Raw genomic sequence first — 9,052 nt, 5'->3', positions numbered from 1 at the left:
AGCGTAGTCCTTTTTATTCTGCAGACATGAAAGCCCACGAAGTTTAAGAAATCTCGCGTGACAGCGTGCCGCGGTTCATCCATGATTTGGTAAAGTGCTTCGCGACTTCTGCACTGCCCAAGACAGAGGTTCACCTTCATGTTTCGAGAATTAATTGTCAATGACTGCTGCAGCCACTTATCTCTGAACCAACAGTGGCGCAAAGCTCTGTAGTGGATAAAGTCACTGGAACTTCAGTCGTGGGCAACACAGAACGCACAAAGCTTGCAGCGCTTTACCAAGTCACGGATGAGCACACTGTAATCGCGGGGCACGGAGCACGCTGTCACTGGGTTTTCATTGTCAGTAAAGTAAAACATGATGTTGAGCAAGTTGGTTCATAGGAAAAAACTGTGCAAAGAAGACTGGACGGATCAAGGGGAGCACACGCACATAAAGCACTAAACTTCCAACTTGATTTATTTCCTGAAAACATCGGACTACTTTAACATAACTAACAAAGGCACAAACGCAAAGAAATCATCCAGCGACTAAGAAAGTGCAAAGGCCACGTGTGCATTAAAACCGATGGAGTCTGGATATGCCCATCTAAGAATTCTATCTTTTTTCTTGATAGCAACAAAGAAGGTGAACTAACAGACTTTTTGGCGATGTACAGTGCATCGACAATTTGTTACTGTTTTAGAGCGTTAGGTCTACTGGTCGCGTTTTGAGCCTCTGAGTTATGCTGATTCCATGTACAGAATCCAAGATGGTGGCCTCCATAGCAACGACATTGTCTACCAGTGTTTGCCATGGTAACAGAGGTGGTTACATAATGGAATAAAATAATAATAGGTGGCAGTGTGATGCCCGAGTACCACAACTCGAAACTAAACTATGCTAATCCGTTATATATATATCCCTGTCTGGCAGGCATCAAAGCCAATTAGCCCCGACATTCGTGTGAAATTTATGGGTCAACTGCTTTCTGCAGAATGTTCCGGATGGTGTCATACAAATCAGCTTTTCATGCAGCATAAACTTACTAGTTAAGTTGGAGCCAGCTCGCGGCAGGGATTCGAACCGGCGGCCTATGTTAGGTGTGTTAATGCTCAATATTCGATCGCTGCCTCAGGCGGCTCATTTTTTGTCTTTGCCTTCGTTAAGGAATTTTGTTTTCTCCAGATAAGGTAGGCAGCTTGTGCTGTCACAGCTAGTGCAGTGTAGGGGGAGATTACTGCCCGTGTGCATGGATCGCTGATGTTCCACTGCGCACTCATTGAAACCACCCCAGTATGCTGCGCACTCATTGAAACCACCTAGTATGTCCTATGCCGCATGAAAGAGGTCTTGCTGTGATGTTTTTTCTTGCATAAGCTGTATTCCTTTTTTTGCTTTAGTCAGCAGTTTGCAGGGCGCTGGAGAAACTATGCGAACCTTTGTGATGGCATGACAAGTGGTGGTCTGAGCATTGCTCTTTCCTTTTGTCGAATAAAAAGGGTTATGCTCATCGGAAGCGCCATTTTCATGGCGGCCGACAACATGCAGGTGTCGCAGAAGAAGGCCGGAGCGAGAAATCCCAGATTGGTCGGCTGTCATGGCCGTCCGTGTTTGCCCCTGAGCATCTTGACTGAATCTCTCCTGGCAGCATGTTTGCCATGTATTCTGTGTTCTGCTCGCACCCTTCTGCGGCCCTTTTAATACTATCACGTAATCATGATGTTCGCTACATCTACAAAAGCTCGCACCTGAGCATTTAGTACCATATTTAAAAAGTTGAGGCTGACTGTAGGCGGGACGAAAAAAAATGCCAATCTCCTTACAACATCCACTTGATTTCAGTTTTCGTCCATTTTAGCTGGGACAACCTCTATACAGGGTGTTTCACCAAAAACTCGGCAATTTTTCAAAATGGGCTTTTTGATTTGAAAGAGCACTTTTCTCAGCATAGCATTGTCAGCGGTGTAGTACACAATTCCTCCGTGACAAAAAGTAGTCTGTTCAAGCTTTTCTTGTTATAAACAAAAGGCCAAACCACCAGGCGACATTATAGTCTCACGATTTTCATTGCCTTGTTTGTATATTCAAAACCAGCCAGACATCGAAAAGCAGATTTCGTTTACTGTTGTGATTGGTCAGCAGAGCAACGCAAGATGTCTCCGACCATGGTCTATTGTTGCCAACTGCTGTCTTTCTAATGGGAAACACTGGTCTCAAAATGAAAATTGTTATTATTGTAATGGAATTAGGGGTGTATATGTATTCCCATTTTCAAAATATTAGTTTCAGTATATCTCAATTATTTCCAATATAAATCCTAATCAGGTAATTTCTTATGGGTAATGATACACACTTCCCTAAATTTATTTTATTTAACAGCACTGCAGAGTTGCCTGACTCCAAGCAGGAGCAAGCATAATAAAAATTTACACACAGTAAGCATCAACTATACGTCACACTCCGTCATACTCCGAAGCCGGACGGGACGAGATACCGGAGCGAGTCTTGCCGCCATTTCCTTCCCCCGCTGGCGAAGAGCGGAGCTACGAGCGACACGTCCGCTCGCGCCGACGATCCCAGCCGAAGAGCCTCGTGCTCTCTCCCGCGCGCGAGCTGCAAGCCGTCTCTCGCGCTGCGATGCTGGCGCCCTCTCTTGCCAGTTAAGGCATCTAACCATGGAATGTTCCCCTCCTCGAGACGAGGCTGCTCGGTGCATCGCGGGAAAGCGAACCACGAGGGGAAACTGCGGGCTGATTCCCCACACACTGCGTTAAGGTGGGATAGTTGGATGTGAAACATCATGAAATACTCAGCCTGATCAAAGACACACAGCATAAAAAAATGAAAGGCGATACACGGCACAGAGTAACAAGTTCTATTTCAGTGGCACCATGCACGTGTAGCAGTTTATTTCAGGAAAAAGGAACGCAAAAAAAGCATGTTCAAAGTGTGTGCTAGATTTGGTTTTCTTCTATATTTTGGCAGCAGCTGTGTTTTGTAGCTGGAGCTACACTAGGCTACCAGTCGAGCATTTCGCGGTACAGGCAAGACGCCGGTTGTGCGCATGCGCCTTTACCATGGTACATGTGGGAGGCCAGTTGTGCGCATGCGCCGTTACCCATGGCAACCGGGGAGGAAGAGTGGGTGCGCCGCGCGCTTTGTCGTTTCCCTTCCTCCTTTTTCTTTTACGGCGCGGTTCGGGTGTACACCGAGATATGTGAGCATGGTACATGCGGGAGGCAAGTTGTGCGCATGCGCCGTTACCATGGCAACCGGGGAGGAGTGGGTGCGCTGCGCGCTTCGTTTCCCCTCCTTTATCCTTTCCTTTACGGCGCGGTTCGGGTGTCCATCGAGATACGTGAGACGGTTACTGTGCTTTGCGCGCTTGCGGCGCCATCTGACATGACGTCACACCGCGTTCATCACCCGAACAGTGCGTCATCGCATGCGCAGCATTGCGCATAAAAAGCTGAGATGTAATCGGCGGCTGTATCGCAACGCTTGATATGGATGCACAGCTAGGAGAGTCCAGCCGCTGCCAAACGGCGGTATAGACAAGAGAACATTAACTCTTCCGATCCTGGTCGAGGTTGTCGCCTGGCAGTTGGCTGCTCAACAAAGACAGAATGAGCGTCACAAGGACGCCAGAACAGAGAGGAAGGTCTTGCCAAACCGAGACGCCAGACTGCCGAGCATAATAGACGCCGCATATATAGCCGCCGAGATGGAGCCTATGGAAGGCGTCAGTCAACGGCAACCAACCGAAGAGGATGTGAAGGCCCGTCGTACGTGTGACTGATTACACCATTCGAGTTTCCGAAAGTACATCTGCCACCCGCACATTTCAAGCGGACGTGTTGTTGGCACAGTACGCGTACAGTGCCAACAAGCTCAGCCGGGGAAACGTACCTCCCGCTACGTATATCTTGGCATAGCGGAGCTAAGCCACTGCCAATTTTTTTTATACACAATTTCACTGAACTAAAGTTTCGTGCTCTTCACTTCATCTAGTGAAATTAACCTTCTTGCCCTGCGATTAACCCGAGACTATGATGAACCAGATGTAAGTATACCAGTATATTTCGTCAAGTGCTTGCAGCCTGCAAGGAACTCAGGGATATATGTACCCCCGCCTTTACAAAACGACCCAGGCAAAAGCGGCGAAAGATTGTGTACCATGGTGGGCCACCGCAGCAAGCGAGAGTTCCTGTCCGCACTTACCACAAATTCGATAAGCACCTCCGCGCGCGCATTGGCTGCGTTTGGCCCGGAGAACGACGGGAGCGTCACGGAATCGTCGACGAGTGCTGTGTGTGACAGATGCGGTGGAGTGGAAACACTGGGGCACCTGCTCCTTCGCTGTGCCGCATTCTCCGATGGTAGTCGCGATATGCTTGCGACCTATAGGGCACTGGGCATACTGCCAGACTCCCTCAAGACGGTATTGAGGCCGCAGGGCAGTGCTCGTACCCGTGAGCGAACCATGGTGAGCCACTGTGCCCTCGAACAGGCGTGCTCCCGTCTGTTCGCCGCCAGGTAGTTACAAGCAGTGACCGAACACTCTGGGAGTGCTACCTTAGACGATTTACAACTGGACGGGCCCACTTAAGTTGTAGTCAACATAGTGCTGTGCGTGTGTGTTTTTATTGCTCCATCATGAACTAGCCACGTCCGCGGTGGCTCAGTGGTTAGGGCGCTCGACTACTGATCCGGAGTTCCCGGGTTCGACCCCGACCGCGGCGGCTGCGTTTTTATGGATGAAAAACGCTAAGGCGCCCGTGTGCTGTGCGATGTCAGTGCACGTTAAAGATCCCCAGGTGGTCGAAATTATTCCGGAGCCCTCCACTACGGCACCTCCCTTTCTTGTTTCACTCCCTCCTTTACCCTTTCCTTACGGCGCGGTTCAGGTGTCCAACGATATATGAGACAGATACTGCGCCATTTCCTTTCCCCCCCAAAACCAATTATTATTATTATGAACTAGCCACGCGCGCAACCTGTACACAAGTCTTTTTGTGTAAATAGTTTGTGTACATTACCTCTCGCCCTATCCTTTGTCCCTGTCCCCTCACCTCTTTCATTTCATTTCTCCATTCTGCCTGCTATTCTTTACTTCCGCTGCCCCAGCTCAGGTGCTTCAGTATCGATGGCAGATGCCGGGGCTAGCAAAAAACATTTGCTTGCTTTTTATTATTGTTTTTAATGAAACCACTACTACAACTACCTTCGCCGAAAGCTGCTTGATTATGCAAGGCCGGACTGTTTCGGGAATGATGCTGGAACGAATATTCTCGCACGAATGTCTCGCTCGAATATTTCCCTCTCCCGTACATGAACAACGGCCAGAACCAGGTGCCAATCGCACTGGAGTCTCTTTAGGCCAGCTCCTTCGCTGGGTTTGAAATGCGCGCGTGGAGAAAAGTAAAAAGAGCGCGGAGAAAAAGAAACAAAAATTGGAGGACGCTTAATAATAATTGTTTTTTTTGGGGGGAAAGAAAATGGCGCAGTATCTGTCTCATATTGTAACAGTTGTTACACTGAAAAGGAACTGCAGCGGCTGAACGAGGGCACCAGAGAAACGGACCTACACTTCAGCGTCGTCTACTTCTAGAGGCTGCGATCTCTTTCTTCTTCTACTTCCAATCCTCGTGTCACTGCCCCCTCTTCAGGAGCATCGCACCGATGCGGTGTTACCGTCAGACCGAATAGCGGGGAGAAAAAGTGTTCAAGAGGTACACCACGAGTCTGACATCAGCCGGATAGTCACTCGGGGAGTCGCTCGTAGTACGGCTTCATTCGCACCACATGCACAACGTCGCTGCGCTTGCCGTTGTGCGATGAACGAGCTGGCGAGGCTGGTGCAACTTCGTACGTTACGTCGCTGAGGCGGCGGACAACAAGGTAAGGGCCGAAGTAGCGGCGCAGTAACTTTTTGGACAGCCCGCGACGACGAGCGGGCGTCCAAACCCACACATAGTCGCCTGGGTGGTAGGTAACGTAGCGGCGTCCAAGGTTGTAGCGGTCAGCATCGATCTGCTGCTGACGGTGAATGGTGTCTGGGAAAATGGGAAAAAAAATGTATCAGGGCCTGTAGAGATACAGCGGGGGCTTAGACAAGGATGTCCTCTGTCCCCTTTGTTGTTCATGTTGTACCTGCAAGGTTTGGAAGCCAAGCTAGAGGGGAGTGGACTAGGCTTCAACCTATCTTTTTTCAAGCAAGGGGAATTGATTAAACAGACATTACCGGGACTAATATACGCGGACGATATAGTGATAATGGCTGACAACAAGGAAGACCTGCAGAAGTTGTTAGACATATGCAGTACAGAGGGAGATAGATTAGGCTTCAAGTATAGTAAGGAAAAATCTGCAGTCATGATATTTAATGAAGAGGGCGGCGAGCATAGAATACAGGAGTTCGTGCTAAAAGTAGTGAATGAGTACAAGTATCTTGGGGTGTGGATAAATAACAGTGTTCAGTATCTGACAGAGCATGAAAAATATGTAATGAATAAAGCTAGTAGGAATGCAGCTGTCATGAAAAATAGGGCACTGTGGAATTACAATAGGTATGAGGGTGGTAAGAGGGATCTGGAAAGGGGTGATGGTCCCTAGCCTGACCTTCGGGAATGCGGTCCTGTGTATGAGGCCAGATGTTCAAGCAAGGCTGGAAATTAGGCAACGGGGAGTAGGGAGGTTAGCTTTGGGAGCACATGGCAATACACCAAATCAGGGGGTACAGGGGGATATGGGATGGGCGTCTTTCGAGAGCAGAGAGGCTAGCAGTAAGATAGCATTTGAGGAACGATTGAGAGGGATGGAGGAAAAGCGGTGGGCTAGGAAAGTTTTCAGATACCTGTATATAAAGAATGTTGACACGAAATGGAGAAAGCGAACTAGAAAATTGACATGCAAATATTGGACAGCAGTAAGGGGGCAAATCAGCAATTATCGGTTAAGAAAAAGGTTAAAGGAACAGAGAGAGCGTTGTGGAAAACAGGGATGCTGACGAAATCGGCACTGGAAACATACCGGACCTTTAAACAGGAAATTGTCAAAGAAAATATCTATGATAATTGTAGGGGAAGTTCTTTGCTGTTTGAGGCCAGGACTGGAGTTTTGCGGACTAAGACGTATAGAGTCAGGTACCAGGAGATAGACACTTTGTGCATTGCGTGCGGAGAGGAGGAGGAAACGGCTGAACACTTGATACTTTTCTGTAAAGGGCTTCACCCTACAGTGGAAGGCAGCGGGGCTGACTTACCCAAGGCATTGGGGTTTAGGGATAGTGAGGGGAAAGTGGATTTTAAGAGGTTAGAAGTAACCAAGCGAAGGTTATCTGATTGGTGGCTAGAAGCAAGACAGGAGTAAAATTTCACAAGACATGGCTAGGTGGCTTGAGCCACCGCCCGATGTAAAGGGTTCAGCCGTATCCATCCATCCATCCATCACTCTCACTGTCAGGGGGGTCCACGGGTAGCATAGCATCGAGGGGGGTGGTAACCTGTCGACCGAAGACTAATTCGAACGGAGTGAACTGCGTCGTCTCTTGCTGCGCGGTATTATACGCGAATGTTGCGTATGGGAGAATTTCGTCCCATGTCTTGTGCTCGATATCAATATACATGGAAAGCATGTCGGTCAAGGTCCTGTTGAGGCGTTCTACCAAGCCATTTGTCTGCGGGTGGTAGGCTGTTGTACGTCTATGGCTGGTGTGCGTGAGCTTGAGTACAGCCTGAGTGAAGCGGGCCGTAAATGCAGGTTCACGGTCAGTATGATAGCTGCAGGAGCGCCATGACGCAGGACGATGTTGTGGACGAAGAAGTCTGCGACTTCAGCAGCAGTACAGTTTGCAAGTGACGTGGTCTCAGCGTATCGGGTCAAATAATCTGTCGCGACCGCAATCCACCGGTTTCCTCTTGTCGACTTCAGAAACGGGCCGAGGAGGTCTATGCCAATTTGCTGAAAAGGGGTCTTTGGTGGTGTTATGGGCTGTAGAAAGCCGGCTGGCTTCAGAGGAGGAGATTTGCGCCGTTGGCAATCCCGGCATGTTGTTACGTATCTACGCACGGATGGGAGCAAATTGGGCCAGTAATACTTAAGCCGAATCTTTGCCAGTGTGCGACTAACCCCCAAGTGGCCGGCGGATGGTTCATCATGACAAGCGCTTAAGATTTCGGAGCGTAACTGGGACGGCACAACAAGCAGAAACGTCTCTTTGTTGCTGTCAAAGTTGCGCTTGTAGAGGACTCCACGCTGCAGAATGAAGGTCTGTAGTCCACGGCGAAACACACGAGGTACATGAGAATTCAAACCCTCCAGATACTTAACGAGTGGTGCCAACTCAGAATCTGCTCGTTGAAGCTGCGCCATACGGGAGATGCTAATGGCACAAAGAACAGGGCAATCTTCGGAGATGTCTTGCGTAGCCGGTTCCACGGGCGCTCGTGATAAACAGTCCGCGTCCTGGTGCTGCAGACCCGATTTATAGACGACCGTAACGTCGTACTCCTGTAAACGGAGGCTCCATCTGGCCAACCGGCCAGAAGGGTCTTGAATGCTGGCCAGCCAGCATAGCGAGTGATGATCGCTGACAACACGAAACGGTCGGCCGTAGATGTAAGGTCGAAACTTACTCAGAGCCCAGATGACGGCAAGCCACTCTTTTTCGGTCGTCGAATAGTTCCGTTCCGATCGAGAAAGTGTGCGGCTCGCGTAGGCGATTACTCGCTCTGCGCCGTCCTGCCACTGTACGAGGATCGCTCCGAGGCCGACATTGCTGGCGTCAGTGTGGACATCAGTCTCTGCATTATCGTCAAAATGAGCTAGTATTGGTGGAGTTTGAAGGCGGCAGCGGAGTTCCTCGAAGGCTGCGTCTTGGGCACTTCCCCATACGAAGGGTGTGCCATCTCGAGTCAAGGCAGTCAATGGCTCAGCTAGGCGAGAAAAAATCTTTAACAAAGCGGCGGTAATACGAGCAGAGGCCCAAAAAACGTCGGAGGGCTTTCTTGTCGGTTGGGCGCGGGAAACTGGAGACGGCGGAAGTCTTGTCGGGGTCTGGAAGAACACC

Source organism: Amblyomma americanum, chromosome 2 (genome assembly GCF_052857255.1).
Source record: "Amblyomma americanum isolate KBUSLIRL-KWMA chromosome 2, ASM5285725v1, whole genome shotgun sequence".
Classification (NCBI taxonomy): domain Eukaryota; kingdom Metazoa; phylum Arthropoda; class Arachnida; order Ixodida; family Ixodidae; genus Amblyomma; species Amblyomma americanum.
The sequence above is the reverse complement of the archived record's forward strand: the minus strand, read 5'-3'. Positions refer to the sequence as shown.